Below are 24,907 nucleotides of genomic sequence, written 5' to 3'. Positions count from 1 at the left end.
CCGGATCCCATCAGAACTCCGAAGTTAAGCGAGTTTGGGCGAGAGTAGTACTAGGATGGGTGACCTCCTGGGAAGTCCTCGTGTTGCATCCCCCCCACCTCTTTTTAATTTTCGTAGTTATTGTTAGCGGCTTATTTATTAATTATATTTTTTGAATTTTCGAGGGACGGTCGTGATGAACATTTATTTATGAATTTCGTGCGATCGTTGGGGGGCGGTGTGATTTTCACACGCGTAAAGGTTACGGCCAAAGAAATGGTTATATACAATTACAAGTCATAGAATAACGGATGCGATCATACCAACTCACATGCACCGGATCCCATCAGAACTCCGAAGTTAAGCGAGTTTGGGCGAGAGTAGTACTAGGATGGGTGACCTCCTGGGAAGTCCTCGTGTTGCATCCCCCCCACCTCTTTTTTAATTTTCGTAGTTATTGTTAGCGGCTTATTTATTAATTATATTTTTTGAATTTTCGAGGGACGGTCGTGATGAACATTTATTTATGAATTTCGTGCGATCGTTGGGGGGCGGTGTGATTTTCACACGCGTAAAGGTTACGGCCAAAGAAATGGTTATATACAATTACAAGTCATAGAATAACGGATGCGATCATACCAACTCACATGCACCGGATCCCATCAGAACTCCGAAGTTAAGCGAGTTTGGGCGAGAGTAGTACTAGGATGGGTGACCTCCTGGGAAGTCCTCGTGTTGCATCCCCCCCACCTCTTTTTTAATTTTCGTAGTTATTGTTAGCGGCTTATTTATTAATTATATTTTTTGAATTTTCGAGGGACGGTCGTGATGAACATTTATTTATGAATTTCGTGCGATCGTTGGGGGGCGGTGTGATTTTCACACGCGTAAAGGTTACGGCCAAAGAAATGGTTATATACAATTACAAGTCATAGAATAACGGATGCGATCATACCAACTCACATGCACCGGATCCCATCAGAACTCCGAAGTTAAGCGAGTTTGGGCGAGAGTAGTACTAGGATGGGTGACCTCCTGGGAAGTCCTCGTGTTGCATCCCCCCCACCTCTTTTTTAATTTTCGTAGTTATTGTTAGCGGCTTATTTATTAATTATATTTTTTGAATTTTCGAGGGACGGTCGTGATGAACATTTATTTATGAATTTCGTGCGATCGTTGGGGGGCGGTGTGATTTTCACACGCGTAAAGGTTACGGCCAAAGAAATGGTTATATACAATTACAAGTCATAGAATAACGGATGCGATCATACCAACTCACATGCACCGGATCCCATCAGAACTCCGAAGTTAAGCGAGTTTGGGCGAGAGTAGTACTAGATGGGTGACCTCCTGGGAAGTCCTCGTGTTTGCATCCCCCCCACCTCTTTTTTAATTTTCGTAGTTATTGTTAGCGGCTTATTTATTAATTATATTTTTTGAATTTTCGAGGGACGGTCGTGATGAACATTTATTTATGAATTTCGTGCGATCGTTGGGGGGCGGTGTGATTTTCACACGCGTAAAGGTTACGGCCAAAGAAATGGTTATATACAATTACAAGTCATAGAATAACGGATGCGATCATACCAACTCACATGCACCGATCCCATCAGAACTCCGAAGTTAAGCGAGTTTGGGCGAGAGTAGTACTAGGATGGGTGACCTCCTGGGAAGTCCTCGTGTTGCATCCCCCCCACCTCTTTTTTAATTTTCGTAGTTATTGTTAGCGGCTTATTTATTAATTATATTTTTGAATTTTCGAGGGACGGTCGTGATGAACATTTATTTATGAATTTCGTGCGATCGTTGGGGGGCGGTGTGATTTTCACACGCGTAAAGGTTACGGCCAAAGAAATGGTTATATACAATTACAAGTCATAGAATAACGGATGCGATCATACCAACTCACATGCACCGGATCCCATCAGAACTCCGAAGTTAAGCGAGTTTGGGCGAGAGTAGTACTAGGATGGGTGACCTCCTGGGAAGTCCTCGTGTTGCATCCCCCCCACCTCTTTTTTAATTTTCGTAGTTATTGTTAGCGGCTTATTTATTAATTATATTTTTTGAATTTTCGAGGGACGGTCGTGATGAACATTTATTTATGAATTTCGTGCGATCGTTGGGGGGCGGTGTGATTTTCACACGCGTAAAGGTTACGGCCAAAGAAATGGTTATATACAATTACAAGTCATAGAATAACGGATGCGATCATACCAACTCACATGCACCGGATCCCATCAGAACTCCGAAGTTAAGCGAGTTTGGGCGAGAGTAGTACTAGGATGGGTGACCTCCTGGGAAGTCCTCGTGTTGCATCCCCCCCACCTCTTTTTTAATTTTCGTAGTTATTGTTAGCGGCTTATTTATTAATTATATTTTTTGAATTTTCGAGGGACGGTCGTGATGAACATTTATTTATGAATTTCGTGCGATCGTTGGGGGGCGGTGTGATTTTCACACGCGTAAAGGTTACGGCCAAAGAAATGGTTATATACAATTACAAGTCATAGAATAACGGATGCGATCATACCAACTCACATGCACCGGATCCCATCAGAACTCCGAAGTTAAGCGAGTTTGGGCGAGAGTAGTACTAGGATGGGTGACCTCCTGGGAAGTCCTCGTGTTGCATCCCCCCCACCTCTTTTTTAATTTTCGTAGTTATTGTTAGCGGCTTATTTATTAATTATATTTTTTGAATTTTCGAGGGACGGTCGTGATGAACATTTATTTATGAATTTCGTGCGATCGTTGGGGGGCGGTGTGATTTTCACACGCGTAAAGGTTACGGCCAAAGAAATGGTTATATACAATTACAAGTCATAGAATAACGGATGCGATCATACCAACTCACATGCACCGGATCCCATCAGAACTCCGAAGTTAAGCGAGTTTGGGCGAGAGTAGTACTAGGATGGGTGACCTCCTGGGAAGTCCTCGTGTTGCATCCCCCCCACCTCTTTTTTAATTTTCGTAGTTATTGTTAGCGGCTTATTTATTAATTATATTTTTTGAATTTTCGAGGGACGGTCGTGATGAACATTTATTTATGAATTTCGTGCGATCGTTGGGGGGCGGTGTGATTTTCACACGCGTAAAGGTTACGGCCAAAGAAATGGTTATATACAATTACAAGTCATAGAATAACGGATGCGATCATACCAACTCACATGCACCGGATCCCATCAGAACTCCGAAGTTAAGCGAGTTTGGGCGAGAGTAGTACTAGGATGGGTGACCTCCTGGGAAGTCCTCGTGTTGCATCCCCCCCACCTCTTTTTTAATTTTCGTAGTTATTGTTAGCGGCTTATTTATTAATTATATTTTTTTGAATTTTCGAGGGACGGTCGTGATGAACATTTATTTATGAATTTCGTGCGATCGTTGGGGGGCGGTGTGATTTTCACACGCGTAAAGGTTACGGCCAAAGAAATGGTTATATACAATTACAAGTCATAGAATAACGGATGCGATCATACCAACTCACATGCACCGGATCCCATCAGAACTCCGAAGTTAAGCGAGTTTGGGCGAGAGTAGTACTAGGATGGGTGACCTCCTGGGAAGTCCTCGTGTTGCATCCCCCCCCACCTCTTTTTTAATTTTCGTAGTTATTGTTAGCGGCTTATTTATTAATTATATTTTTTGAATTTTCGAGGGACGGTCGTGATGAACATTTATTTATGAATTTCGTGCGATCGTTGGGGGGCGGTGTGATTTTCACACGCGTAAAGGTTACGGCCAAAGAAATGGTTATATACAATTACAAGTCATAGAATAACGGATGCGATCATACCAACTCACATGCACCGGATCCCATCAGAACTCCGAAGTTAAGCGAGTTTGGGCGAGAGTAGTACTAGGATGGGTGACCTCCTGGGAAGTCCTCGTGTTGCATCCCCCCCACCTCTTTTTTAATTTTCGTAGTTATTGTTAGCGGCTTATTTATTAATTATATTTTTTGAATTTTCGAGGGACGGTCGTGATGAACATTTATTTATGAATTTCGTGCGATCGTTGGGGGGCGGTGTGATTTTCACACGCGTAAAGGTTACGGCCAAAGAAATGGTTATATACAATTACAAGTCATAGAATAACGGATGCGATCATACCAACTCACATGCACCGGATCCCATCAGAACTCCGAAGTTAAGCGAGTTTGGGCGAGAGTAGTACTAGGATGGGTGACCTCCTGGGAAGTCCTCGTGTTGCATCCCCCCCACCTCTTTTTTAATTTTCGTAGTTATTGTTAGCGGCTTATTTATTAATTATATTTTTTGAATTTTCGAGGGACGGTCGTGATGAACATTTATTTATGAATTTCGTGCGATCGTTGGGGGGCGGTGTGATTTTCACACGCGTAAAGGTTACGGCCAAAGAAATGGTTATATACAATTACAAGTCATAGAATAACGGATGCGATCATACCAACTCACATGCACCGGATCCCATCAGAACTCCGAAGTTAAGCGAGTTTGGGCGAGAGTAGTACTAGGATGGGTGACCTCCTGGGAAGTCCTCGTGTTGCATCCCCCCCACCTCTTTTTTAATTTTCGTAGTTATTGTTAGCGGCTTATTTATTAATTATATTTTTTGAATTTTCGAGGGACGGTCGTGATGAACATTTATTTATGAATTTCGTGCGATCGTTGGGGGGCGGTGTGATTTTCACACGCGTAAAGGTTACGGCCAAAGAAATGGTTATATACAATTACAAGTCATAGAATAACGGATGCGATCATACCAACTCACATGCACCGGATCCATCAGAACTCCGAAGTTAAGCGAGTTTGGGCGAGAGTAGTACTAGGATGGGTGACCTCCTGGGAAGTCCTCGTGTTGCATCCCCCCCACCTCTTTTTTAATTTTCGTAGTTATTGTTAGCGGCTTATTTATTAATTATATTTTTTTGAATTTTCGAGGGACGGTCGTGATGAACATTTATTTATGAATTTCGTGCGATCGTTGGGGGGCGGTGTGATTTTCACACGCGTAAAGGTTACGGCCAAAGAAATGGTTATATACAATTACAAGTCATAGAATAACGGATGCGATCATACCAACTCACATGCACCGGATCCCATCAGAACTCCGAAGTTAAGCGAGTTTGGGCGAGAGTAGTACTAGGATGGGTGACCTCCTGGGAAGTCCTCGTGTTGCATCCCCCCACCTCTTTTTTAATTTTCGTAGTTATTGTTAGCGGCTTATTTATTAATTATTTTTTTTGAATTTTCGAGGGACGGTCGTGATGAACATTTATTTATGAATTTCGTGCGATCGTTGGGGGGCGGTGTGATTTTCACACGCGTAAAGGTTACGGCCAAAGAAATGGTTATATACAATTACAAGTCATAGAATAACGGATGCGATCATACCAACTCACATGCACCGGATCCCATCAGAACTCCGAAGTTAAGCGAGTTTGGGCGAGAGTAGTACTAGGATGGGTGACCTCCTGGGAAGTCCTCGTGTTGCATCCCCCCCACCTCTTTTTTAATTTTCGTAGTTATTGTTAGCGGCTTATTTATTAATTATATTTTTTGAATTTTCGAGGGACGGTCGTGATGAACATTTATTTATGAATTTCGTGCGATCGTTGGGGGGCGGTGTGATTTTCACACGCGTAAAGGTTACGGCCAAAGAAATGGTTATATACAATTACAAGTCATAGAATAACGGATGCGATCATACCAACTCACATGCACCGGATCCCATCAGAACTCCGAAGTTAAGCGAGTTTGGGCGAGAGTAGTACTAGGATGGGTGACCTCCTGGGAAGTCCTCGTGTTGCATCCCCCCCACCTCTTTTTTAATTTTCGTAGTTATTGTTAGCGGCTTATTTATTAATTATATTTTTTGAATTTTCGAGGGACGGTCGTGATGAACATTTATTTATGAATTTCGTGCGATCGTTGGGGGGCGGTGTGATTTTCACACGCGTAAAGGTTACGGCCAAAGAAATGGTTATATACAATTACAAGTCATAGAATAACGGATGCGATCATACCAACTCACATGCACCGGATCCCATCAGAACTCCGAAGTTAAGCGAGTTTGGCGAGAGTAGTACTAGGATGGGTGACCTCCTGGGAAGTCCTCGTGTTGCATCCCCCCCACCTCTTTTTAATTTTCGTAGTTATTGTTAGCGGCTTATTTATTAATTATATTTTTTTGAATTTTCGAGGGACGGTCGTGATGAACATTTATTTATGAATTTCGTGCGATCGTTGGGGGGCGGTGTGATTTTCACACGCGTAAAGGTTACGGCCAAAGAAATGGTTATATACAATTACAAGTCATAGAATAACGGATGCGATCATACCAACTCACATGCACCGGATCCCATCAGAACTCCGAAGTTAAGCGAGTTTGGGCGAGAGTAGTACTAGGATGGGTGACCTCCTGGGAAGTCCTCGTGTTGCATCCCCCCCACCTCTTTTTTAATTTTCGTAGTTATTGTTAGCGGCTTATTTATTAATTATATTTTTTGAATTTTCGAGGGACGGTCGTGATGAACATTTATTTATGAATTTCGTGCGATCGTTGGGGGGCGGTGTGATTTTCACACGCGTAAAGGTTACGGCCAAAGAAATGGTTATATACAATTACAAGTCATAGAATAACGGATGCGATCATACCAACTCACATGCACCGGATCCCATCAGAACTCCGAAGTTAAGCGAGTTTGGGCGAGAGTAGTACTAGGATGGGTGACCTCCTGGGAAGTCCTCGTGTTGCATCCCCCCCACCTCTTTTTTAATTTTCGTAGTTATTGTTAGCGGCTTATTTATTAATTATATTTTTTGAATTTTCGAGGGACGGTCGTGATGTACATTTATTTATGAATTTCGTGCGATCGTTGGGGGGCGGTGTGATTTTCACACGCGTAAAGGTTACGGCCAAAGAAATGGTTATATACAATTACAAGTCATAGAATAACGGATGCGATCATACCAACTCACATGCACCGGATCCCATCAGAACTCCGAAGTTAAGCGAGTTTGGGCGAGAGTAGTACTAGGATGGGTGACCTCCTGGGAAGTCCTCGTGTTGCATCCCCCCCACCTCTTTTTTAATTTTCGTAGTTATTGTTAGCGGCTTATTTATTAATTATATTTTTTGAATTTTCGAGGGACGGTCGTGATGAACATTTATTTAGAATTTCGTGCGATCGTTGGGGGGCGGTGTGATTTTCACACGCGTAAAGGTTACGGCCAAAGAAATGGTTATATACAATTACAAGTCATAGAATAACGGATGCGATCATACCAACTCACATGCACCGGATCCCATCAGAACTCCGAAGTTAAGCGAGTTTGGGCGAGAGTAGTACTAGGATGGGTGACCTCCTGGGAAGTCCTCGTGTTGCATCCCCCCCACCTCTTTTTTAATTTTCGTAGTTATTGTTAGCGGCTTATTTATTAATTATATTTTTTGAATTTTCGAGGGACGGTCGTGATGAACATTTATTTATGAATTTCGTGCGATCGTTGGGGGGCGGTGTGATTTTCACACGCGTAAAGGTTACGGCCAAAGAAATGGTTATATACAATTACAAGTCATAGAATAACGGATGCGATCATACCAACTCACATGCACCGGATCCCATCAGAACTCCGAAGTTAAGCGAGTTTGGGCGAGAGTAGTACTAGGATGGGTGACCTCCTGGGAAGTCCTCGTGTTGCATCCCCCCCACCTCTTTTTTAATTTTCGTAGTTATTGTTAGCGGCTTATTTATTAATTATATTTTTTGAATTTTCGAGGGACGGTCGTGATGAACATTTATTTATGAATTTCGTGCGATCGTTGGGGGGCGGTGTGATTTTCACACGCGTAAAGGTTACGGCCAAAGAAATGGTTATATACAATTACAAGTCATAGAATAACGGATGCGATCATACCAACTCACATGCACCGGATCCCATCAGAACTCCGAAGTTAAGCGAGTTTGGGCGAGAGTAGTACTAGGATGGGTGACCTCCTGGGAAGTCCTCGTGTTGCATCCCCCCCACCTCTTTTTTAATTTTCGTAGTTATTGTTAGCGGCTTATTTATTAATTATATTTTTTGAATTTTCGAGGGACGGTCGTGATGAACATTTATTTATGAATTTCGTGCGATCGTTGGGGGGCGGTGTGATTTTCACACGCGTAAAGGTTACGGCCAAAGAAATGGTTATATACAATTACAAGTCATAGAATAACGGATGCGATCATACCAACTCACATGCACCGGATCCCATCAGAACTCCGAAGTTAAGCGAGTTTGGGCGAGAGTAGTACTAGGATGGGTGACCTCCTGGGAAGTCCTCGTGTTGCATCCCCCCCACCTCTTTTTTAATTTTCGTAGTTATTGTTAGCGGCTTATTTATTAATTATATTTTTTGAATTTTCGAGGGACGGTCGTGATGAACATTTATTTATGAATTTCGTGCGATCGTTGGGGGGCGGTGTGATTTTCACACGCGTAAAGGTTACGGCCAAAGAAATGGTTATATACAATTACAAGTCATAGAATAACGGATGCGATCATACCAACTCACATGCACCGGATCCCATCAGAACTCCGAAGTTAAGCGAGTTTGGGCGAGAGTAGTACTAGGATGGGTGACCTCCTGGGAAGTCCTCGTGTTGCATCCCCCCCACCTCTTTTTTAATTTTCGTAGTTATTGTTAGCGGCTTATTTATTAATTATATTTTTTGAATTTTCGAGGGACGGTCGTGATGAACATTTATTTATGAATTTCGTGCGATCGTTGGGGGGCGGTGTGATTTTCACACGCGTAAAGGTTACGGCCAAAGAAATGGTTATATACAATTACAAGTCATAGAATAACGGATGCGATCATACCAACTCACATGCACCGGATCCCATCAGAACTCCGAAGTTAAGCGAGTTTGGGCGAGAGTAGTACTAGGATGGGTGACCTCCTGGGAAGTCCTCGTGTTGCATCCCCCCCACCTCTTTTTTAATTTTCGTAGTTATTGTTAGCGGCTTATTTATTAATTATATTTTTTGAATTTTCGAGGGACGGTCGTGATGAACATTTATTTATGAATTTCGTGCGATCGTTGGGGGGCGGTGTGATTTTCACACGCGTAAAGGTTACGGCCAAAGAAATGGTTATATACAATTACAAGTCATAGAATAACGGATGCGATCATACCAACTCACATGCACCGGATCCCATCAGAACTCCGAAGTTAAGCGAGTTTGGGCGAGAGTAGTACTAGGATGGGTGACCTCCTGGGAAGTCCTCGTGTTGCATCCCCCCCACCTCTTTTTTAATTTTCGTAGTTATTGTTAGCGGCTTATTTATTAATTATATTTTTTGAATTTTCGAGGGACGGTCGTGATGAACATTTATTTATGAATTTCGTGCGATCGTTGGGGGGCGGTGTGATTTTCACACGCGTAAAGGTTACGGCCAAAGAAATGGTTATATACAATTACAAGTCATAGAATAACGGATGCGATCATACCAACTCACATGCACCGGATCCCATCAGAACTCCGAAGTTAAGCGAGTTTGGGCGAGAGTAGTACTAGGATGGGTGACCTCCTGGGAAGTCCTCGTGTTGCATCCCCCCCACCTCTTTTTTAATTTTCGTAGTTATTGTTAGCGGCTTATTTATTAATTATATTTTTTGAATTTTCGAGGGACGGTCGTGATGAACATTTATTTATGAATTTCGTGCGATCGTTGGGGGGCGGTGTGATTTTCACACGCGTAAAGGTTACGGCCAAAGAAATGGTTATATACAATTACAAGTCATAGAATAACGGATGCGATCATACCAACTCACATGCACCGGATCCCATCAGAACTCCGAAGTTAAGCGAGTTTGGGCGAGAGTAGTACTAGGATGGGTGACCTCCTGGGAAGTCCTCGTGTTGCATCCCCCCCACCTCTTTTTTAATTTTCGTAGTTATTGTTAGCGGCTTATTTATTAATTATATTTTTTGAATTTTCGAGGGACGGTCGTGATGAACATTTATTTATGAATTTCGTGCGATCGTTGGGGGGCGGTGTGATTTTCACACGCGTAAAGGTTACGGCCAAAGAAATGGTTATATACAATTACAAGTCATAGAATAACGGATGCGATCATACCAACTCACATGCACCGGATCCCATCAGAACTCCGAAGTTAAGCGAGTTTGGGCGAGAGTAGTACTAGGATGGGTGACCTCCTGGGAAGTCCTCGTGTTGCATCCCCCCCACCTCTTTTTTAATTTTCGTAGTTATTGTTAGCGGCTTATTTATTAATTATATTTTTTGAATTTTCGAGGGACGGTCGTGATGAACATTTATTTATGAATTTCGTGCGATCGTTGGGGGGCGGTGTGATTTTCACACGCGTAAAGGTTACGGCCAAAGAAATGGTTATATACAATTACAAGTCATAGAATAACGGATGCGATCATACCAACTCACATGCACCGGATCCCATCAGAACTCCGAAGTTAAGCGAGTTTGGGCGAGAGTAGTACTAGGATGGGTGACCTCCTGGGAAGTCCTCGTGTTGCATCCCCCCCACCTCTTTTTTAATTTTCGTAGTTATTGTTAGCGGCTTATTTATTAATTATATTTTTTGAATTTTCGAGGGACGGTCGTGATGAACATTTATTTATGAATTTCGTGCGATCGTTGGGGGGCGGTGTGATTTTCACACGCGTAAAGGTTACGGCCAAAGAAATGGTTATATACAATTACAAGTCATAGAATAACGGATGCGATCATACCAACTCACATGCACCGGATCCCATCAGAACTCCGAAGTTAAGCGAGTTTGGGCGAGAGTAGTACTAGGATGGGTGACCTCCTGGGAAGTCCTCGTGTTGCATCCCCCCCACCTCTTTTTTAATTTTCGTAGTTATTGTTAGCGGCTTATTTATTAATTATATTTTTTGAATTTTCGAGGGACGGTCGTGATGAACATTTATTTATGAATTTCGTGCGATCGTTGGGGGGCGGTGTGATTTTCACACGCGTAAAGGTTACGGCCAAAGAAATGGTTATATACAATTACAAGTCATAGAATAACGGATGCGATCATACCAACTCACATGCACCGGATCCCATCAGAACTCCGAAGTTAAGCGAGTTTGGGCGAGAGTAGTACTAGGATGGGTGACCTCCTGGGAAGTCCTCGTGTTGCATCCCCCCCACCTCTTTTTTAATTTTCGTAGTTATTGTTAGCGGCTTATTTATTAATTATATTTTTTGAATTTTCGAGGGACGGTCGTGATGAACATTTATTTATGAATTTCGTGCGATCGTTGGGGGGCGGTGTGATTTTCACACGCGTAAAGGTTACGGCCAAAGAAATGGTTATATACAATTACAAGTCATAGAATAACGGATGCGATCATACCAACTCACATGCACCGGATCCCATCAGAACTCCGAAGTTAAGCGAGTTTGGGCGAGAGTAGTACTAGGATGGGTGACCTCCTGGGAAGTCCTCGTGTTGCATCCCCCCCACCTCTTTTTTAATTTTCGTAGTTATTGTTAGCGGCTTATTTATTAATTATATTTTTTGAATTTTCGAGGGACGGTCGTGATGAACATTTATTTATGAATTTCGTGCGATCGTTGGGGGGCGGTGTGATTTTCACACGCGTAAAGGTTACGGCCAAAGAAATGGTTATATACAATTACAAGTCATAGAATAACGGATGCGATCATACCAACTCACATGCACCGGATCCCATCAGAACTCCGAAGTTAAGCGAGTTTGGGCGAGAGTAGTACTAGGATGGGTGACCTCCTGGGAAGTCCTCGTGTTGCATCCCCCCCACCTCTTTTTTAATTTTCGTAGTTATTGTTAGCGGCTTATTTATTAATTATATTTTTTGAATTTTCGAGGGACGGTCGTGATGAACATTTATTTATGAATTTCGTGCGATCGTTGGGGGGCGGTGTGATTTTCACACGCGTAAAGGTTACGGCCAAAGAAATGGTTATATACAATTACAAGTCATAGAATAACGGATGCGATCATACCAACTCACATGCACCGGATCCCATCAGAACTCCGAAGTTAAGCGAGTTTGGGCGAGAGTAGTACTAGGATGGGTGACCTCCTGGGAAGTCCTCGTGTTGCATCCCCCCCACCTCTTTTTTAATTTTCGTAGTTATTGTTAGCGGCTTATTTATTAATTATATTTTTTGAATTTTCGAGGGACGGTCGTGATGAACATTTATTTATGAATTTCGTGCGATCGTTGGGGGGCGGTGTGATTTTCACACGCGTAAAGGTTACGGCCAAAGAAATGGTTATATACAATTACAAGTCATAGAATAACGGATGCGATCATACCAACTCACATGCACCGGATCCCATCAGAACTCCGAAGTTAAGCGAGTTTGGGCGAGAGTAGTACTAGGATGGGTGACCTCCTGGGAAGTCCTCGTGTTGCATCCCCCCCACCTCTTTTTTAATTTTCGTAGTTATTGTTAGCGGCTTATTTATTAATTATATTTTTTGAATTTTCGAGGGACGGTCGTGATGAACATTTATTTATGAATTTCGTGCGATCGTTGGGGGGCGGTGTGATTTTCACACGCGTAAAGGTTACGGCCAAAGAAATGGTTATATACAATTACAAGTCATAGAATAACGGATGCGATCATACCAACTCACATGCACCGGATCCCATCAGAACTCCGAAGTTAAGCGAGTTTGGGCGAGAGTAGTACTAGGATGGGTGACCTCCTGGGAAGTCCTCGTGTTGCATCCCCCCCACCTCTTTTTTAATTTTCGTAGTTATTGTTAGCGGCTTATTTATTAATTATATTTTTTGAATTTTCGAGGGACGGTCGTGATGAACATTTATTTATGAATTTCGTGCGATCGTTGGGGGGCGGTGTGATTTTCACACGCGTAAAGGTTACGGCCAAAGAAATGGTTATATACAATTACAAGTCATAGAATAACGGATGCGATCATACCAACTCACATGCACCGGATCCCATCAGAACTCCGAAGTTAAGCGAGTTTGGGCGAGAGTAGTACTAGGATGGGTGACCTCCTGGGAAGTCCTCGTGTTGCATCCCCCCCACCTCTTTTTTAATTTTCGTAGTTATTGTTAGCGGCTTATTTATTAATTATATTTTTTGAATTTTCGAGGGACGGTCGTGATGAACATTTATTTATGAATTTCGTGCGATCGTTGGGGGGCGGTGTGATTTTCACACGCGTAAAGGTTACGGCCAAAGAAATGGTTATATACAATTACAAGTCATAGAATAACGGATGCGATCATACCAACTCACATGCACCGGATCCCATCAGAACTCCGAAGTTAAGCGAGTTTGGGCGAGAGTAGTACTAGGATGGGTGACCTCCTGGGAAGTCCTCGTGTTGCATCCCCCCCACCTCTTTTTTAATTTTCGTAGTTATTGTTAGCGGCTTATTTATTAATTATATTTTTTGAATTTTCGAGGGACGGTCGTGATGAACATTTATTTATGAATTTCGTGCGATCGTTGGGGGGCGGTGTGATTTTCACACGCGTAAAGGTTACGGCCAAAGAAATGGTTATATACAATTACAAGTCATAGAATAACGGATGCGATCATACCAACTCACATGCACCGGATCCCATCAGAACTCCGAAGTTAAGCGAGTTTGGGCGAGAGTAGTACTAGGATGGGTGACCTCCTGGGAAGTCCTCGTGTTGCATCCCCCCCACCTCTTTTTTAATTTTCGTAGTTATTGTTAGCGGCTTATTTATTAATTATATTTTTTGAATTTTCGAGGGACGGTCGTGATGAACATTTATTTATGAATTTCGTGCGATCGTTGGGGGGCGGTGTGATTTTCACACGCGTAAAGGTTACGGCCAAAGAAATGGTTATATACAATTACAAGTCATAGAATAACGGATGCGATCATACCAACTCACATGCACCGGATCCCATCAGAACTCCGAAGTTAAGCGAGTTTGGGCGAGAGTAGTACTAGGATGGGTGACCTCCTGGGAAGTCCTCGTGTTGCATCCCCCCCACCTCTTTTTTAATTTTCGTAGTTATTGTTAGCGGCTTATTTATTAATTATATTTTTTGAATTTTCGAGGGACGGTCGTGATGAACATTTATTTATGAATTTCGTGCGATCGTTGGGGGGCGGTGTGATTTTCACACGCGTAAAGGTTACGGCCAAAGAAATGGTTATATACAATTACAAGTCATAGAATAACGGATGCGATCATACCAACTCACATGCACCGGATCCCATCAGAACTCCGAAGTTAAGCGAGTTTGGGCGAGAGTAGTACTAGGATGGGTGACCTCCTGGGAAGTCCTCGTGTTGCATCCCCCCCACCTCTTTTTTAATTTTCGTAGTTATTGTTAGCGGCTTATTTATTAATTATATTTTTTGAATTTTCGAGGGACGGTCGTGATGAACATTTATTTATGAATTTCGTGCGATCGTTGGGGGGCGGTGTGATTTTCACACGCGTAAAGGTTACGGCCAAAGAAATGGTTATATACAATTACAAGTCATAGAATAACGGATGCGATCATACCAACTCACATGCACCGGATCCCATCAGAACTCCGAAGTTAAGCGAGTTTGGGCGAGAGTAGTACTAGGATGGGTGACCTCCTGGGAAGTCCTCGTGTTGCATCCCCCCCACCTCTTTTTTAATTTTCGTAGTTATTGTTAGCGGCTTATTTATTAATTATATTTTTTGAATTTTCGAGGGACGGTCGTGATGAACATTTATTTATGAATTTCGTGCGATCGTTGGGGGGCGGTGTGATTTTCACACGCGTAAAGGTTACGGCCAAAGAAATGGTTATATACAATTACAAGTCATAGAATAACGGATGCGATCATACCAACTCACATGCACCGGATCCCATCAGAACTCCGAAGTTAAGCGAGTTTGGGCGAGAGTAGTACTAGGATGGGTGACCTCCTGGGAAGTCCTCGTGTTGCATCCCCCCCACCTCTTTTTTAATTTTCGTAGTTATTGTTAGCGGCTTATTTATTAATTATATTTTTTGAATTTTCGAGGGACGGTCGTGATGAACATTTATTTATGAATTTCGTGCGATCGTTGGGGGGCGGTGTGATTTTCACACGCGTAAAGGTTACGGCCAAAGAAATGGTTATATACAATTACAAGTCATAGAATAACGGATGCGATCATACCAACTCACATGCACCGGATCCCATCAGAACTCCGAAGTTAAGCGAGTTTGGGCGAGAGTAGTACTAGGATGGGTGACCTCCTGGGAAGTCCTCGTGTTGCATCCCCCCCACCTCTTTTTTAATTTTCGTAGTTATTGTTAGCGGCTTATTTATTAATTATATTTTTTGAATTTTCGAGGGACGGTCGTGATGAACATTTATTTATGAATTTCGTGCGATCGTTGGGGGGCGGTGTGATTTTCACACGCGTAAAGGTTACGGCCAAAGAAATGGTTATATACAATTACAAGTCATAGAATAACGGATGCGATCATACCAACTCACATGCACCGGATCCCATCAGAACTCCGAAGTTAAGCGAGTTTGGGCGAGAGTAGTACTAGGATGGGTGACCTCCTGGGAAGTCCTCGTGTTGCATCCCCCCCACCTCTTTTTTAATTTTCGTAGTTATTGTTAGCGGCTTATTTATTAATTATATTTTTTGAATTTTCGAGGGACGGTCGTGATGAACATTTATTTATGAATTTCGTGCGATCGTTGGGGGGCGGTGTGATTTTCACACGCGTAAAGGTTACGGCCAAAGAAATGGTTATATACAATTACAAGTCATAGAATAACGGATGCGATCATACCAACTCACATGCACCGGATCCCATCAGAACTCCGAAGTTAAGCGAGTTTGGGCGAGAGTAGTACTAGGATGGGTGACCTCCTGGGAAGTCCTCGTGTTGCATCCCCCCCACCTCTTTTTTAATTTTCGTAGTTATTGTTAGCGGCTTATTTATTAATTATATTTTTTGTATTTTCGAGGGACGGTCGTGATGAACATTTATTTATGAATTTCGTGCGATCGTTGGGGGGCGGTGTGATTTTCACACGCGTAAAGGTTACGGCCAAAGAAATGGTTATATACAATTACAAGTCATAGAATAACGGATGCGATCATACCAACTCACATGCACCGGATCCCATCAGAACTCCGAAGTTAAGCGAGTTTGGGCGAGAGTAGTACTAGGATGGGTGACCTCCTGGGAAGTCCTCGTGTTGCATCCCCCCCACCTCTTTTTTAATTTTCGTAGTTATTGTTAGCGGCTTATTTATTAATTATATTTTTTGAATTTTCGAGGGACGGTCGTGATGAACATTTATTTATGAATTTCGTGCGATCGTTGGGGGGCGGTGTGATTTTCACACGCGTAAAGGTTACGGCCAAAGAAATGGTTATATACAATTACAAGTCATAGAATAACGGATGCGATCATACCAACTCACATGCACCGGATCCCATCAGAACTCCGAAGTTAAGCGAGTTTGGGCGAGAGTAGTACTAGGATGGGTGACCTCCTGGGAAGTCCTCGTGTTGCATCCCCCCCCACCTCTTTTTTAATTTTCGTAGTTATTGTTAGCGGCTTATTTATTAATTATATTTTTTGAATTTTCGAGGGACGGTCGTGATGAACATTTATTTATGAATTTCGTGCGATCGTTGGGGGGCGGTGTGATTTTCACACGCGTAAAGGTTACGGCCAAAGAAATGGTTATATACAATTACAAGTCATAGAATAACGGATGCGATCATACCAACTCACATGCACCGGATCCCATCAGAACTCCGAAGTTAAGCGAGTTTGGGCGAGAGTAGTACTAGGATGGGTGACCTCCTGGGAAGTCCTCGTGTTGCATCCCCCCCACCTCTTTTTTAATTTTCGTAGTTATTGTTAGCGGCTTATTTATTAATTATATTTTTTGAATTTTCGAGGGACGGTCGTGATGAACATTTATTTATGAATTTCGTGCGATCGTTGGGGGGCGGTGTGATTTTCACACGCGTAAAGGTTACGGCCAAAGAAATGGTTATATACAATTACAAGTCATAGAATAACGGATGCGATCATACCAACTCACATGCACCGGATCCCATCAGAACTCCGAAGTTAAGCGAGTTTGGGCGAGAGTAGTACTAGGATGGGTGACCTCCTGGGAAGTCCTCGTGTTGCATCCCCCCCACCTCTTTTTTAATTTTCGTAGTTATTGTTAGCGGCTTATTTATTAATTATATTTTTTGAATTTTCGAGGGACGGTCGTGATGAACATTTATTTATGAATTTCGTGCGATCTTGGGGGGCGGTGTGATTTTCACACGCGTAAAGGTTACGGCCAAAGAAATGGTTATATACAATTACAAGTCATAGAATAACGGATGCGATCATACCAACTCACATGCACCGGATCCCATCAGAACTCCGAAGTTAAGCGAGTTTGGGCGAGAGTAGTACTAGGATGGGTGACCTCCTGGGAAGTCCTCGTGTTGCATCCCCCCCACCTCTTTTTTAATTTTCGTAGTTATTGTTAGCGGCTTATTTATTAATTATATTTTTTGAATTTTCGAGGGACGGTCGTGATGAACATTTATTTATGAATTTCGTGCGATCGTTGGGGGGCGGTGTGATTTTCACACGCGTAAAGGTTACGGCCAAAGAAATGGTTATATACAATTACAAGTCATAGAATAACGGATGCGATCATACCAACTCACATGCACCGGATCCCATCAGAACTCCGAAGTTAAGCGAGTTTGGGCGAGAGTAGTACTAGGATGGGTGACCTCCTGGGAAGTCCTCGTGTTGCATCCCCCCCACCTCTTTTTTAATTTTCGTAGTTATTGTTAGCGGCTTATTTATTAATTATATTTTTTGAATTTTCGAGGGACGGTCGTGATGAACATTTATTTATGAATTTCGTGCGATCGTTGGGGGGCGGTGTGATTTTCACACGCGTAAAGGTTACGGCCAAAGAAATGGTTATATACAATTACAAGTCATAGAATAACGGATGCGATCATACCAACTCACATGCACCGGATCCCATCAGAACTCCGAAGTTAAGCGAGTTTGGGCGAGAGTAGTACTAGGATGGGTGACCTCCTGGGAAGTCCTCGTGTTGCATCCCCCCCACCTCTTTTTTAATTTTCGTAGTTATTGTTAGCGGCTTATTTATTAATTATATTTTTTGAATTTTCGAGGGACGGTCGTGATGAACATTTATTTATGAATTTCGTGCGATCGTTGGGGGGCGGTGTGATTTTCACACGCGTAAAGGTTACGGCCAAAGAAATGGTTATATACAATTACAAGTCATAGAATAACGGATGCGATCATACCAACTCACATGCACCGGATCCCATCAGAACTCCGAAGTTAAGCGAGTTTGGGCGAGAGTAGTACTAGGATGGGTGACCTCCTGGGAAGTCCTCGTGTTGCATCCCCCCCACCTCTTTTTTAATTTTCGTAGTTATTGTTAGCGGCTTATTTATTAATTATATTTTTTGAATTTTCGAGGGACGGTCGTGATGAACATTTATTTATGAATTTCGTGCGATCGTTGGGGGGCGGTGTGATTTTCACACGCGTAAAGGTTACGGCCAAAGAAATGGTTATATACAATTACAAGTCATAGAATAACGGATGCGATCATACCAACTCACATGCACCGGATCCCATCAGAACTCCGAAGTTAAGCGAGTTTGGGCGAGAGTAGTACTAGGATGGGTGACCTCCTGGGAAGTCCTCGTGTTGCATCCCCCCCACCTCTTTTTTAATTTTCGTAGTTATTGTTAGCGGCTTATTTATTAATTATATTTTTTGAATTTTCGAGGGACGGTCGTGATGAACATTTATTTATGAATTTCGTGCGATCGTTGGGGGGCGGTGTGATTTTCACACGCGTAAAGGTTACGGCCAAAGAAATGGTTATATACAATTACAAGTCATAGAATAACGGATGCGATCATACCAACTCACATGCACCGGATCCCATCAGAACTCCGAAGTTAAGCGAGTTTGGGCGAGAGTAGTACTAGGATGGGTGACCTCCTGGGAAGTCCTCGTGTTGCATCCCCCCCACCTCTTTTTTAATTTTCGTAGTTATTGTTAGCGGCTTATTTATTAATTATATTTTTTGAATTTTCGAGGGACGGTCGTGATGAACATTTATTTATGAATTTCGTGCGATCGTTGGGGGGCGGTGTGATTTTCACACGCGTAAAGGTTACGGCCAAAGAAATGGTTATATACAATTACAAGTCATAGAATAACGGATGCGATCATACCAACTCACATGCACCGGATCCCATCAGAACTCCGAAGTTAAGCGAGTTTGGGCGAGAGTAGTACTAGGATGGGTGACCTCCTGGGAAGTCCTCGTGTTGCATCCCCCCCACCTCTTTTTTAATTTTCGTAGTTATTGTTAGCGGCTTATTTATTAATTATATTTTTTGAATTTTCGAGGGACGGTCGTGATGAACATTTATTTATGAATTTCGTGCGATCGTTGGGGGGCGGTGTGATTTTCACACGCGTAAAGGTTACGGCCAAAGAAATGGTTATATACAATTACAAGTCATAGAATAACGGATGCGATCATACCAACTCACATGCACCGGATCCCATCAGAACTCCGAAGTTAAGCGAGTTTGGGCGAGAGTAGTACTAGGATGGGTGACCTCCTGGGAAGTCCTCGTGTTGCATCCCCCCCACCTCTTTTTTAATTTTCGTAGTTATTGTTAGCGGCTTATTTATTAATTATATTTTTTGAATTTTCGAGGGACGGTCGTGATGAACATTTATTTATGAATTTCGTGCGATCGTTGGGGGGCGGTGTGATTTTCACACGCGTAAAGGTTACGGCCAAAGAAATGGTTATATACAATTACAAGTCATAGAATAACGGATGCGATCATACCAACTCACATGCACCGGATCCCATCAGAACTCCGAAGTTAAGCGAGTTTGGGCGAGAGTAGTACTAGGATGGGTGACCTCCTGGGAAGTCCTCGTGTTGCATCCCCCCCACCTCTTTTTTAATTTTCGTAGTTATTGTTAGCGGCTTATTTATTAATTATATTTTTTGAATTTTCGAGGGACGGTCGTGATGAACATTTATTTATGAATTTCGTGCGATCGTTGGGGGGCGGTGTGATTTTCACACGCGTAAAGGTTACGGCCAAAGAAATGGTTATATACAATTACAAGTCATAGAATAACGGATGCGATCATACCAACTCACATGCACCGGATCCCATCAGAACTCCGAAGTTAAGCGAGTTTGGGCGAGAGTAGTACTAGGATGGGTGACCTCCTGGGAAGTCCTCGTGTTGCATCCCCCCCACCTCTTTTTTAATTTTCGTAGTTATTGTTAGCGGCTTATTTATTAATTATATTTTTTGAATTTTCGAGGGACGGTCGTGATGAACATTTATTTATGAATTTCGTGCGATCGTTGGGGGGCGGTGTGATTTTCACACGCGTAAAGGTTACGGCCAAAGAAATGGTTATATACAATTACAAGTCATAGAATAACGGATGCGATCATACCAACTCACATGCACCGGATCCCATCAGAACTCCGAAGTTAAGCGAGTTTGGGCGAGAGTAGTACTAGGATGGGTGACCTCCTGGGAAGTCCTCGTGTTGCATCCCCCCCACCTCTTTTTTAATTTTCGTAGTTATTGTTAGCGGCTTATTTATTAATTATATTTTTTGAATTTTCGAGGGACGGTCGTGATGAACATTTATTTATGAATTTCGTGCGATCGTTGGGGGGCGGTGTGATTTTCACACGCGTAAAGGTTACGGCCAAAGAAATGGTTATATACAATTACAAGTCATAGAATAACGGATGCGATCATACCAACTCACATGCACCGGATCCCATCAGAACTCCGAAGTTAAGCGAGTTTGGGCGAGAGTAGTACTAGGATGGGTGACCTCCTGGGAAGTCCTCGTGTTGCATCCCCCCCACCTCTTTTTTAATTTTCGTAGTTATTGTTAGCGGCTTATTTATTAATTATATTTTTTGAATTTTCGAGGGACGGTCGTGATGAACATTTATTTATGAATTTCGTGCGATCGTTGGGGGGCGGTGTGATTTTCACACGCGTAAAGGTTACGGCCAAAGAAATGGTTATATACAATTACAAGTCATAGAATAACGGATGCGATCATACCAACTCACATGCACCGGATCCCATCAGAACTCCGAAGTTAAGCGAGTTTGGGCGAGAGTAGTACTAGGATGGGTGACCTCCTGGGAAGTCCTCGTGTTGCATCCCCCCCACCTCTTTTTTAATTTTCGTAGTTATTGTTAGCGGCTTATTTATTAATTATATTTTTTGAATTTTCGAGGGACGGTCGTGATGAACATTTATTTATGAATTTCGTGCGATCGTTGGGGGGCGGTGTGATTTTCACACGCGTAAAGGTTACGGCCAAAGAAATGGTTATATACAATTACAAGTCATAGAATAACGGATGCGATCATACCAACTCACATGCACCGGATCCCATCAGAACTCCGAAGTTAAGCGAGTTTGGGCGAGAGTAGTACTAGGATGGGTGACCTCCTGGGAAGTCCTCGTGTTGCATCCCCCCCACCTCTTTTTTAATTTTCGTAGTTATTGTTAGCGGCTTATTTATTAATTATATTTTTTGAATTTTCGAGGGACGGTCGTGATGAACATTTATTTATGAATTTCGTGCGATCGTTGGGGGGCGGTGTGATTTTCACACGCGTAAAGGTTACGGCCAAAGAAATGGTTATATACAATTACAAGTCATAGAATAACGGATGCGATCATACCAACTCACATGCACCGGATCCCATCAGAACTCCGAAGTTAAGCGAGTTTGGGCGAGAGTAGTACTAGGATGGGTGACCTCCTGGGAAGTCCTCGTGTTGCATCCCCCCCACCTCTTTTTTAATTTTCGTAGTTATTGTTAGCGGCTTATTTATTAATTATATTTTTTGAATTTTCGAGGGACGGTCGTGATGAACATTTATTTATGAATTTCGTGCGATCGTTGGGGGGCGGTGTGATTTTCACACGCGTAAAGGTTACGGCCAAAGAAATGGTTATATACAATTACAAGTCATAGAATAACGGATGCGATCATACCAACTCACATGCACCGGATCCCATCAGAACTCCGAAGTTAAGCGAGTTTGGGCGAGAGTAGTACTAGGATGGGTGACCTCCTGGGAAGTCCTCGTGTTGCATCCCCCCCACCTCTTTTTTAATTTTCGTAGTTATTGTTAGCGGCTTATTTATTAATTATATTTTTTGAATTTTCGAGGGACGGTCGTGATGAACATTTATTTATGAATTTCGTGCGATCGTTGGGGGGCGGTGTGATTTTCACACGCGTAAAGGTTACGGCCAAAGAAATGGTTATATACAATTACAAGTCATAGAATAACGGATGCGATCATACCAACTCACATGCACCGGATCCCATCAGAACTCCGAAGTTAAGCGAGTTTGGGCGAGAGTAGTACTAGGATGGGTGACCTCCTGGGAAGTCCTCGTGTTGCATCCCCCCCACCTCTTTTTTAATTTTCGTAGTTATTGTTAGCGGCTTATTTATTAATTATATTTTTTGAATTTTCGAGGGACGGTCGTGATGAACATTTATTTATGAATTTCGTGCGATCGTTGGGGGGCGGTGTGATTTTCACACGCGTAAAGGTTACGGCCAAAGAAATGGTTATATACAATTACAAGTCATAGAATAACGGATGCGATCATACCAACTCACATGCACCGGATCCCATCAGAACTCCGAAGTTAAGCGAGTTTGGGCGAGAGTAGTACTAGGATGGGTGACCTCCTGGGAAGTCCTCGTGTTGCATCCCCCCCACCTCTTTTTTAATTTTCGTAGTTATTGTTAGCGGCTTATTTATTAATTATATTTTTTGAATTTTCGAGGGACGGTCGTGATGAACATTTATTTATGAATTTCGTGCGATCGTTGGGGGGCGGTGTGATTTTCACACGCGTAAAGGTTACGGCCAAAGAAATGGTTATATACAATTACAAGTCATAGAATAACGGATGCGATCATACCAACTCACATGCACCGGATCCCATCAGAACTCCGAAGTTAAGCGAGTTTGGGCGAGAGTAGTACTAGGATGGGTGACCTCCTGGGAAGTCCTCGTGTTGCATCCCCCCCACCTCTTTTTTAATTTTCGTAGTTATTGTTAGCGGCTTATTTATTAATTATATTTTTTGAATTTTCGAGGGACGGTCGTGATGAACATTTATTTATGAATTTCGTGCGATCGTTGGGGGGCGGTGTGATTTTCACACGCGTAAAGGTTACGGCCAAAGAAATGGTTATATACAATTACAAGTCATAGAATAACGGATGCGATCATACCAACTCACATGCACCGGATCCCATCAGAACTCCGAAGTTAAGCGAGTTTGGGCGAGAGTAGTACTAGGATGGGTGACCTCCTGGGAAGTCCTCGTGTTGCATCCCCCCCACCTCTTTTTTAATTTTCGTAGTTATTGTTAGCGGCTTATTTATTAATTATATTTTTTGAATTTTCGAGGGACGGTCGTGATGAACATTTATTTATGAATTTCGTGCGATCGTTGGGGGGCGGTGTGATTTTCACACGCGTAAAGGTTACGGCCAAAGAAATGGTTATATACAATTACAAGTCATAGAATAACGGATGCGATCATACCAACTCACATGCACCGGATCCCATCAGAACTCCGAAGTTAAGCGAGTTTGGGCGAGAGTAGTACTAGGATGGGTGACCTCCTGGGAAGTCCTCGTGTTGCATCCCCCCCACCTCTTTTTTAATTTTCGTAGTTATTGTTAGCGGCTTATTTATTAATTATATTTTTTGAATTTTCGAGGGACGGTCGTGATGAACATTTATTTATGAATTTCGTGCGATCGTTGGGGGGCGGTGTGATTTTCACACGCGTAAAGGTTACGGCCAAAGAAATGGTTATATACAATTACAAGTCATAGAATAACGGATGCGATCATACCAACTCACATGCACCGGATCCCATCAGAACTCCGAAGTTAAGCGAGTTTGGGCGAGAGTAGTACTAGGATGGGTGACCTCCTGGGAAGTCCTCGTGTTGCATCCCCCCCACCTCTTTTTTAATTTTCGTAGTTATTGTTAGCGGCTTATTTATTAATTATATTTTTTGAATTTTCGAGGGACGGTCGTGATGAACATTTATTTATGAATTTCGTGCGATCGTTGGGGGGCGGTGTGATTTTCACACGCGTAAAGGTTACGGCCAAAGAAATGGTTATATACAATTACAAGTCATAGAATAACGGATGCGATCATACCAACTCACATGCACCGGATCCCATCAGAACTCCGAAGTTAAGCGAGTTTGGGCGAGAGTAGTACTAGGATGGGTGACCTCCTGGGAAGTCCTCGTGTTGCATCCCCCCCACCTCTTTTTTAATTTTCGTAGTTATTGTTAGCGGCTTATTTATTAATTATATTTTTTGAATTTTCGAGGGACGGTCGTGATGAACATTTATTTATGAATTTCGTGCGATCGTTGGGGGGCGGTGTGATTTTCACACGCGTAAAGGTTACGGCCAAAGAAATGGTTATATACAATTACAAGTCATAGAATAACGGATGCGATCATACCAACTCACATGCACCGGATCCCATCAGAACTCCGAAGTTAAGCGAGTTTGGGCGAGAGTAGTACTAGGATGGGTGACCTCCTGGGAAGTCCTCGTGTTGCATCCCCCCCACCTCTTTTTTAATTTTCGTAGTTATTGTTAGCGGCTTATTTATTAATTATATTTTTTGAATTTTCGAGGGACGGTCGTGATGAACATTTATTTATGAATTTCGTGCGATCGTTGGGGGGCGGTGTGATTTTCACACGCGTAAAGGTTACGGCCAAAGAAATGGTTA

General features: G+C 42.7%; 78 non-coding genes and 1 pseudogene across 78 annotated transcripts; all 79 read left to right on the top strand.

Moving 5' to 3' along the window:
- Window positions 1-92, top strand: LOC126613074 (5S ribosomal RNA; annotated as a pseudogene; the record flags this gene model as incomplete).
- A 196-nt stretch (window positions 93-288) lies between these two features.
- Window positions 289-407, top strand: LOC126613063 (5S ribosomal RNA). The gene has a single exon (XR_007619610.1). It is a non-coding gene; the product is annotated as a 5S ribosomal RNA (ribosomal RNA).
- Window positions 408-604: 197 nt separating this feature from the next.
- On the top strand, window positions 605-723 carry LOC126613062 (5S ribosomal RNA). Its single transcript, XR_007619609.1, has one exon. It is a non-coding gene; the product is annotated as a 5S ribosomal RNA (ribosomal RNA).
- Window positions 724-920: 197 nt separating this feature from the next.
- Window positions 921-1,039, top strand: LOC126613061 (5S ribosomal RNA). Its single transcript, XR_007619608.1, has one exon. It is a non-coding gene; the product is annotated as a 5S ribosomal RNA (ribosomal RNA).
- Window positions 1,040-1,236: 197 nt separating this feature from the next.
- Window positions 1,237-1,355, top strand: LOC126613068 (5S ribosomal RNA). Its single transcript, XR_007619616.1, has one exon. It is a non-coding gene; the product is annotated as a 5S ribosomal RNA (ribosomal RNA).
- Window positions 1,356-1,552: 197 nt separating this feature from the next.
- Window positions 1,553-1,670, top strand: LOC126613073 (5S ribosomal RNA). The gene has a single exon (XR_007619620.1). It is a non-coding gene; the product is annotated as a 5S ribosomal RNA (ribosomal RNA).
- A 196-nt stretch (window positions 1,671-1,866) lies between these two features.
- LOC126613059 (5S ribosomal RNA) lies at window positions 1,867-1,985 on the top strand. The gene has a single exon (XR_007619607.1). It is a non-coding gene; the product is annotated as a 5S ribosomal RNA (ribosomal RNA).
- A 197-nt stretch (window positions 1,986-2,182) lies between these two features.
- LOC126613058 (5S ribosomal RNA) lies at window positions 2,183-2,301 on the top strand. The gene has a single exon (XR_007619606.1). It is a non-coding gene; the product is annotated as a 5S ribosomal RNA (ribosomal RNA).
- Window positions 2,302-2,498: 197 nt separating this feature from the next.
- LOC126613056 (5S ribosomal RNA) lies at window positions 2,499-2,617 on the top strand. The gene has a single exon (XR_007619604.1). It is a non-coding gene; the product is annotated as a 5S ribosomal RNA (ribosomal RNA).
- Window positions 2,618-2,814: 197 nt separating this feature from the next.
- Window positions 2,815-2,933, top strand: LOC126613055 (5S ribosomal RNA). Its single transcript, XR_007619603.1, has one exon. It is a non-coding gene; the product is annotated as a 5S ribosomal RNA (ribosomal RNA).
- A 197-nt stretch (window positions 2,934-3,130) lies between these two features.
- Window positions 3,131-3,249, top strand: LOC126613054 (5S ribosomal RNA). The gene has a single exon (XR_007619602.1). It is a non-coding gene; the product is annotated as a 5S ribosomal RNA (ribosomal RNA).
- A 198-nt stretch (window positions 3,250-3,447) lies between these two features.
- On the top strand, window positions 3,448-3,566 carry LOC126613053 (5S ribosomal RNA). Its single transcript, XR_007619600.1, has one exon. It is a non-coding gene; the product is annotated as a 5S ribosomal RNA (ribosomal RNA).
- A 198-nt stretch (window positions 3,567-3,764) lies between these two features.
- On the top strand, window positions 3,765-3,883 carry LOC126613052 (5S ribosomal RNA). The gene has a single exon (XR_007619599.1). It is a non-coding gene; the product is annotated as a 5S ribosomal RNA (ribosomal RNA).
- A 197-nt stretch (window positions 3,884-4,080) lies between these two features.
- Window positions 4,081-4,199, top strand: LOC126613051 (5S ribosomal RNA). Its single transcript, XR_007619598.1, has one exon. It is a non-coding gene; the product is annotated as a 5S ribosomal RNA (ribosomal RNA).
- Window positions 4,200-4,396: 197 nt separating this feature from the next.
- On the top strand, window positions 4,397-4,515 carry LOC126613050 (5S ribosomal RNA). Its single transcript, XR_007619597.1, has one exon. It is a non-coding gene; the product is annotated as a 5S ribosomal RNA (ribosomal RNA).
- Window positions 4,516-4,712: 197 nt separating this feature from the next.
- LOC126613067 (5S ribosomal RNA) lies at window positions 4,713-4,830 on the top strand. The gene has a single exon (XR_007619615.1). It is a non-coding gene; the product is annotated as a 5S ribosomal RNA (ribosomal RNA).
- Window positions 4,831-5,028: 198 nt separating this feature from the next.
- LOC126613048 (5S ribosomal RNA) lies at window positions 5,029-5,147 on the top strand. Its single transcript, XR_007619596.1, has one exon. It is a non-coding gene; the product is annotated as a 5S ribosomal RNA (ribosomal RNA).
- Window positions 5,148-5,343: 196 nt separating this feature from the next.
- LOC126613047 (5S ribosomal RNA) lies at window positions 5,344-5,462 on the top strand. The gene has a single exon (XR_007619595.1). It is a non-coding gene; the product is annotated as a 5S ribosomal RNA (ribosomal RNA).
- Window positions 5,463-5,659: 197 nt separating this feature from the next.
- Window positions 5,660-5,778, top strand: LOC126613046 (5S ribosomal RNA). Its single transcript, XR_007619594.1, has one exon. It is a non-coding gene; the product is annotated as a 5S ribosomal RNA (ribosomal RNA).
- A 197-nt stretch (window positions 5,779-5,975) lies between these two features.
- On the top strand, window positions 5,976-6,093 carry LOC126613070 (5S ribosomal RNA). The gene has a single exon (XR_007619618.1). It is a non-coding gene; the product is annotated as a 5S ribosomal RNA (ribosomal RNA).
- A 197-nt stretch (window positions 6,094-6,290) lies between these two features.
- LOC126613044 (5S ribosomal RNA) lies at window positions 6,291-6,409 on the top strand. The gene has a single exon (XR_007619592.1). It is a non-coding gene; the product is annotated as a 5S ribosomal RNA (ribosomal RNA).
- Window positions 6,410-6,606: 197 nt separating this feature from the next.
- LOC126613043 (5S ribosomal RNA) lies at window positions 6,607-6,725 on the top strand. Its single transcript, XR_007619591.1, has one exon. It is a non-coding gene; the product is annotated as a 5S ribosomal RNA (ribosomal RNA).
- Window positions 6,726-6,922: 197 nt separating this feature from the next.
- LOC126613042 (5S ribosomal RNA) lies at window positions 6,923-7,041 on the top strand. Its single transcript, XR_007619589.1, has one exon. It is a non-coding gene; the product is annotated as a 5S ribosomal RNA (ribosomal RNA).
- A 196-nt stretch (window positions 7,042-7,237) lies between these two features.
- LOC126613041 (5S ribosomal RNA) lies at window positions 7,238-7,356 on the top strand. The gene has a single exon (XR_007619588.1). It is a non-coding gene; the product is annotated as a 5S ribosomal RNA (ribosomal RNA).
- Window positions 7,357-7,553: 197 nt separating this feature from the next.
- Window positions 7,554-7,672, top strand: LOC126613040 (5S ribosomal RNA). The gene has a single exon (XR_007619587.1). It is a non-coding gene; the product is annotated as a 5S ribosomal RNA (ribosomal RNA).
- Window positions 7,673-7,869: 197 nt separating this feature from the next.
- LOC126613039 (5S ribosomal RNA) lies at window positions 7,870-7,988 on the top strand. Its single transcript, XR_007619586.1, has one exon. It is a non-coding gene; the product is annotated as a 5S ribosomal RNA (ribosomal RNA).
- A 197-nt stretch (window positions 7,989-8,185) lies between these two features.
- Window positions 8,186-8,304, top strand: LOC126613037 (5S ribosomal RNA). The gene has a single exon (XR_007619585.1). It is a non-coding gene; the product is annotated as a 5S ribosomal RNA (ribosomal RNA).
- A 197-nt stretch (window positions 8,305-8,501) lies between these two features.
- On the top strand, window positions 8,502-8,620 carry LOC126613036 (5S ribosomal RNA). The gene has a single exon (XR_007619584.1). It is a non-coding gene; the product is annotated as a 5S ribosomal RNA (ribosomal RNA).
- Window positions 8,621-8,817: 197 nt separating this feature from the next.
- Window positions 8,818-8,936, top strand: LOC126613035 (5S ribosomal RNA). The gene has a single exon (XR_007619583.1). It is a non-coding gene; the product is annotated as a 5S ribosomal RNA (ribosomal RNA).
- A 197-nt stretch (window positions 8,937-9,133) lies between these two features.
- Window positions 9,134-9,252, top strand: LOC126613034 (5S ribosomal RNA). Its single transcript, XR_007619582.1, has one exon. It is a non-coding gene; the product is annotated as a 5S ribosomal RNA (ribosomal RNA).
- Window positions 9,253-9,449: 197 nt separating this feature from the next.
- LOC126613032 (5S ribosomal RNA) lies at window positions 9,450-9,568 on the top strand. The gene has a single exon (XR_007619580.1). It is a non-coding gene; the product is annotated as a 5S ribosomal RNA (ribosomal RNA).
- Window positions 9,569-9,765: 197 nt separating this feature from the next.
- Window positions 9,766-9,884, top strand: LOC126613031 (5S ribosomal RNA). The gene has a single exon (XR_007619578.1). It is a non-coding gene; the product is annotated as a 5S ribosomal RNA (ribosomal RNA).
- Window positions 9,885-10,081: 197 nt separating this feature from the next.
- LOC126613030 (5S ribosomal RNA) lies at window positions 10,082-10,200 on the top strand. Its single transcript, XR_007619577.1, has one exon. It is a non-coding gene; the product is annotated as a 5S ribosomal RNA (ribosomal RNA).
- A 197-nt stretch (window positions 10,201-10,397) lies between these two features.
- LOC126613029 (5S ribosomal RNA) lies at window positions 10,398-10,516 on the top strand. The gene has a single exon (XR_007619576.1). It is a non-coding gene; the product is annotated as a 5S ribosomal RNA (ribosomal RNA).
- A 197-nt stretch (window positions 10,517-10,713) lies between these two features.
- Window positions 10,714-10,832, top strand: LOC126613028 (5S ribosomal RNA). The gene has a single exon (XR_007619575.1). It is a non-coding gene; the product is annotated as a 5S ribosomal RNA (ribosomal RNA).
- Window positions 10,833-11,029: 197 nt separating this feature from the next.
- LOC126613026 (5S ribosomal RNA) lies at window positions 11,030-11,148 on the top strand. The gene has a single exon (XR_007619574.1). It is a non-coding gene; the product is annotated as a 5S ribosomal RNA (ribosomal RNA).
- Window positions 11,149-11,345: 197 nt separating this feature from the next.
- Window positions 11,346-11,464, top strand: LOC126613025 (5S ribosomal RNA). The gene has a single exon (XR_007619573.1). It is a non-coding gene; the product is annotated as a 5S ribosomal RNA (ribosomal RNA).
- A 197-nt stretch (window positions 11,465-11,661) lies between these two features.
- LOC126613024 (5S ribosomal RNA) lies at window positions 11,662-11,780 on the top strand. The gene has a single exon (XR_007619572.1). It is a non-coding gene; the product is annotated as a 5S ribosomal RNA (ribosomal RNA).
- Window positions 11,781-11,977: 197 nt separating this feature from the next.
- Window positions 11,978-12,096, top strand: LOC126613023 (5S ribosomal RNA). Its single transcript, XR_007619571.1, has one exon. It is a non-coding gene; the product is annotated as a 5S ribosomal RNA (ribosomal RNA).
- Window positions 12,097-12,293: 197 nt separating this feature from the next.
- On the top strand, window positions 12,294-12,412 carry LOC126613022 (5S ribosomal RNA). The gene has a single exon (XR_007619570.1). It is a non-coding gene; the product is annotated as a 5S ribosomal RNA (ribosomal RNA).
- Window positions 12,413-12,609: 197 nt separating this feature from the next.
- On the top strand, window positions 12,610-12,728 carry LOC126613020 (5S ribosomal RNA). The gene has a single exon (XR_007619567.1). It is a non-coding gene; the product is annotated as a 5S ribosomal RNA (ribosomal RNA).
- Window positions 12,729-12,925: 197 nt separating this feature from the next.
- Window positions 12,926-13,044, top strand: LOC126613019 (5S ribosomal RNA). The gene has a single exon (XR_007619566.1). It is a non-coding gene; the product is annotated as a 5S ribosomal RNA (ribosomal RNA).
- Window positions 13,045-13,241: 197 nt separating this feature from the next.
- Window positions 13,242-13,360, top strand: LOC126613018 (5S ribosomal RNA). Its single transcript, XR_007619565.1, has one exon. It is a non-coding gene; the product is annotated as a 5S ribosomal RNA (ribosomal RNA).
- Window positions 13,361-13,557: 197 nt separating this feature from the next.
- Window positions 13,558-13,676, top strand: LOC126613017 (5S ribosomal RNA). The gene has a single exon (XR_007619564.1). It is a non-coding gene; the product is annotated as a 5S ribosomal RNA (ribosomal RNA).
- A 197-nt stretch (window positions 13,677-13,873) lies between these two features.
- On the top strand, window positions 13,874-13,992 carry LOC126613015 (5S ribosomal RNA). Its single transcript, XR_007619563.1, has one exon. It is a non-coding gene; the product is annotated as a 5S ribosomal RNA (ribosomal RNA).
- A 197-nt stretch (window positions 13,993-14,189) lies between these two features.
- Window positions 14,190-14,308, top strand: LOC126613014 (5S ribosomal RNA). The gene has a single exon (XR_007619562.1). It is a non-coding gene; the product is annotated as a 5S ribosomal RNA (ribosomal RNA).
- A 197-nt stretch (window positions 14,309-14,505) lies between these two features.
- LOC126613013 (5S ribosomal RNA) lies at window positions 14,506-14,624 on the top strand. The gene has a single exon (XR_007619561.1). It is a non-coding gene; the product is annotated as a 5S ribosomal RNA (ribosomal RNA).
- A 197-nt stretch (window positions 14,625-14,821) lies between these two features.
- LOC126613012 (5S ribosomal RNA) lies at window positions 14,822-14,940 on the top strand. Its single transcript, XR_007619560.1, has one exon. It is a non-coding gene; the product is annotated as a 5S ribosomal RNA (ribosomal RNA).
- A 197-nt stretch (window positions 14,941-15,137) lies between these two features.
- LOC126613011 (5S ribosomal RNA) lies at window positions 15,138-15,256 on the top strand. The gene has a single exon (XR_007619559.1). It is a non-coding gene; the product is annotated as a 5S ribosomal RNA (ribosomal RNA).
- Window positions 15,257-15,453: 197 nt separating this feature from the next.
- On the top strand, window positions 15,454-15,572 carry LOC126613010 (5S ribosomal RNA). The gene has a single exon (XR_007619558.1). It is a non-coding gene; the product is annotated as a 5S ribosomal RNA (ribosomal RNA).
- A 197-nt stretch (window positions 15,573-15,769) lies between these two features.
- On the top strand, window positions 15,770-15,888 carry LOC126613008 (5S ribosomal RNA). The gene has a single exon (XR_007619555.1). It is a non-coding gene; the product is annotated as a 5S ribosomal RNA (ribosomal RNA).
- A 197-nt stretch (window positions 15,889-16,085) lies between these two features.
- On the top strand, window positions 16,086-16,204 carry LOC126613007 (5S ribosomal RNA). The gene has a single exon (XR_007619554.1). It is a non-coding gene; the product is annotated as a 5S ribosomal RNA (ribosomal RNA).
- Window positions 16,205-16,401: 197 nt separating this feature from the next.
- LOC126613006 (5S ribosomal RNA) lies at window positions 16,402-16,520 on the top strand. The gene has a single exon (XR_007619553.1). It is a non-coding gene; the product is annotated as a 5S ribosomal RNA (ribosomal RNA).
- A 198-nt stretch (window positions 16,521-16,718) lies between these two features.
- On the top strand, window positions 16,719-16,837 carry LOC126613003 (5S ribosomal RNA). The gene has a single exon (XR_007619552.1). It is a non-coding gene; the product is annotated as a 5S ribosomal RNA (ribosomal RNA).
- A 197-nt stretch (window positions 16,838-17,034) lies between these two features.
- LOC126613002 (5S ribosomal RNA) lies at window positions 17,035-17,153 on the top strand. The gene has a single exon (XR_007619551.1). It is a non-coding gene; the product is annotated as a 5S ribosomal RNA (ribosomal RNA).
- Window positions 17,154-17,349: 196 nt separating this feature from the next.
- On the top strand, window positions 17,350-17,468 carry LOC126613001 (5S ribosomal RNA). The gene has a single exon (XR_007619550.1). It is a non-coding gene; the product is annotated as a 5S ribosomal RNA (ribosomal RNA).
- Window positions 17,469-17,665: 197 nt separating this feature from the next.
- On the top strand, window positions 17,666-17,784 carry LOC126613000 (5S ribosomal RNA). Its single transcript, XR_007619549.1, has one exon. It is a non-coding gene; the product is annotated as a 5S ribosomal RNA (ribosomal RNA).
- Window positions 17,785-17,981: 197 nt separating this feature from the next.
- Window positions 17,982-18,100, top strand: LOC126612999 (5S ribosomal RNA). The gene has a single exon (XR_007619548.1). It is a non-coding gene; the product is annotated as a 5S ribosomal RNA (ribosomal RNA).
- Window positions 18,101-18,297: 197 nt separating this feature from the next.
- Window positions 18,298-18,416, top strand: LOC126612998 (5S ribosomal RNA). The gene has a single exon (XR_007619547.1). It is a non-coding gene; the product is annotated as a 5S ribosomal RNA (ribosomal RNA).
- A 197-nt stretch (window positions 18,417-18,613) lies between these two features.
- On the top strand, window positions 18,614-18,732 carry LOC126612997 (5S ribosomal RNA). The gene has a single exon (XR_007619545.1). It is a non-coding gene; the product is annotated as a 5S ribosomal RNA (ribosomal RNA).
- Window positions 18,733-18,929: 197 nt separating this feature from the next.
- On the top strand, window positions 18,930-19,048 carry LOC126612995 (5S ribosomal RNA). Its single transcript, XR_007619543.1, has one exon. It is a non-coding gene; the product is annotated as a 5S ribosomal RNA (ribosomal RNA).
- A 197-nt stretch (window positions 19,049-19,245) lies between these two features.
- On the top strand, window positions 19,246-19,364 carry LOC126612994 (5S ribosomal RNA). The gene has a single exon (XR_007619542.1). It is a non-coding gene; the product is annotated as a 5S ribosomal RNA (ribosomal RNA).
- Window positions 19,365-19,561: 197 nt separating this feature from the next.
- On the top strand, window positions 19,562-19,680 carry LOC126612993 (5S ribosomal RNA). The gene has a single exon (XR_007619541.1). It is a non-coding gene; the product is annotated as a 5S ribosomal RNA (ribosomal RNA).
- A 197-nt stretch (window positions 19,681-19,877) lies between these two features.
- Window positions 19,878-19,996, top strand: LOC126612992 (5S ribosomal RNA). The gene has a single exon (XR_007619539.1). It is a non-coding gene; the product is annotated as a 5S ribosomal RNA (ribosomal RNA).
- Window positions 19,997-20,193: 197 nt separating this feature from the next.
- On the top strand, window positions 20,194-20,312 carry LOC126612991 (5S ribosomal RNA). The gene has a single exon (XR_007619538.1). It is a non-coding gene; the product is annotated as a 5S ribosomal RNA (ribosomal RNA).
- A 197-nt stretch (window positions 20,313-20,509) lies between these two features.
- On the top strand, window positions 20,510-20,628 carry LOC126612990 (5S ribosomal RNA). The gene has a single exon (XR_007619537.1). It is a non-coding gene; the product is annotated as a 5S ribosomal RNA (ribosomal RNA).
- Window positions 20,629-20,825: 197 nt separating this feature from the next.
- LOC126612989 (5S ribosomal RNA) lies at window positions 20,826-20,944 on the top strand. Its single transcript, XR_007619536.1, has one exon. It is a non-coding gene; the product is annotated as a 5S ribosomal RNA (ribosomal RNA).
- Window positions 20,945-21,141: 197 nt separating this feature from the next.
- Window positions 21,142-21,260, top strand: LOC126612987 (5S ribosomal RNA). Its single transcript, XR_007619535.1, has one exon. It is a non-coding gene; the product is annotated as a 5S ribosomal RNA (ribosomal RNA).
- Window positions 21,261-21,457: 197 nt separating this feature from the next.
- Window positions 21,458-21,576, top strand: LOC126612986 (5S ribosomal RNA). The gene has a single exon (XR_007619534.1). It is a non-coding gene; the product is annotated as a 5S ribosomal RNA (ribosomal RNA).
- Window positions 21,577-21,773: 197 nt separating this feature from the next.
- Window positions 21,774-21,892, top strand: LOC126612985 (5S ribosomal RNA). Its single transcript, XR_007619533.1, has one exon. It is a non-coding gene; the product is annotated as a 5S ribosomal RNA (ribosomal RNA).
- Window positions 21,893-22,089: 197 nt separating this feature from the next.
- Window positions 22,090-22,208, top strand: LOC126612983 (5S ribosomal RNA). The gene has a single exon (XR_007619531.1). It is a non-coding gene; the product is annotated as a 5S ribosomal RNA (ribosomal RNA).
- Window positions 22,209-22,405: 197 nt separating this feature from the next.
- On the top strand, window positions 22,406-22,524 carry LOC126612982 (5S ribosomal RNA). Its single transcript, XR_007619530.1, has one exon. It is a non-coding gene; the product is annotated as a 5S ribosomal RNA (ribosomal RNA).
- A 197-nt stretch (window positions 22,525-22,721) lies between these two features.
- Window positions 22,722-22,840, top strand: LOC126612981 (5S ribosomal RNA). Its single transcript, XR_007619528.1, has one exon. It is a non-coding gene; the product is annotated as a 5S ribosomal RNA (ribosomal RNA).
- A 197-nt stretch (window positions 22,841-23,037) lies between these two features.
- On the top strand, window positions 23,038-23,156 carry LOC126612980 (5S ribosomal RNA). The gene has a single exon (XR_007619527.1). It is a non-coding gene; the product is annotated as a 5S ribosomal RNA (ribosomal RNA).
- Window positions 23,157-23,353: 197 nt separating this feature from the next.
- LOC126612979 (5S ribosomal RNA) lies at window positions 23,354-23,472 on the top strand. Its single transcript, XR_007619526.1, has one exon. It is a non-coding gene; the product is annotated as a 5S ribosomal RNA (ribosomal RNA).
- A 197-nt stretch (window positions 23,473-23,669) lies between these two features.
- Window positions 23,670-23,788, top strand: LOC126612978 (5S ribosomal RNA). The gene has a single exon (XR_007619525.1). It is a non-coding gene; the product is annotated as a 5S ribosomal RNA (ribosomal RNA).
- Window positions 23,789-23,985: 197 nt separating this feature from the next.
- LOC126612976 (5S ribosomal RNA) lies at window positions 23,986-24,104 on the top strand. Its single transcript, XR_007619524.1, has one exon. It is a non-coding gene; the product is annotated as a 5S ribosomal RNA (ribosomal RNA).
- Window positions 24,105-24,301: 197 nt separating this feature from the next.
- LOC126612975 (5S ribosomal RNA) lies at window positions 24,302-24,420 on the top strand. The gene has a single exon (XR_007619523.1). It is a non-coding gene; the product is annotated as a 5S ribosomal RNA (ribosomal RNA).
- A 197-nt stretch (window positions 24,421-24,617) lies between these two features.
- Window positions 24,618-24,736, top strand: LOC126612974 (5S ribosomal RNA). Its single transcript, XR_007619522.1, has one exon. It is a non-coding gene; the product is annotated as a 5S ribosomal RNA (ribosomal RNA).
- Window positions 24,737-24,907: the final 171 nt, after the last annotated feature.

This window comes from Malus sylvestris (assembly GCF_916048215.2).
Source record: "Malus sylvestris chromosome 4 unlocalized genomic scaffold, drMalSylv7.2 SUPER_4_unloc_4, whole genome shotgun sequence".
Classification (NCBI taxonomy): Eukaryota; Viridiplantae; Streptophyta; class Magnoliopsida; order Rosales; family Rosaceae; genus Malus; species Malus sylvestris.
Note: the sequence above shows the minus strand (reverse complement) of the source record. Positions and strands in the feature narration are given on the sequence as shown.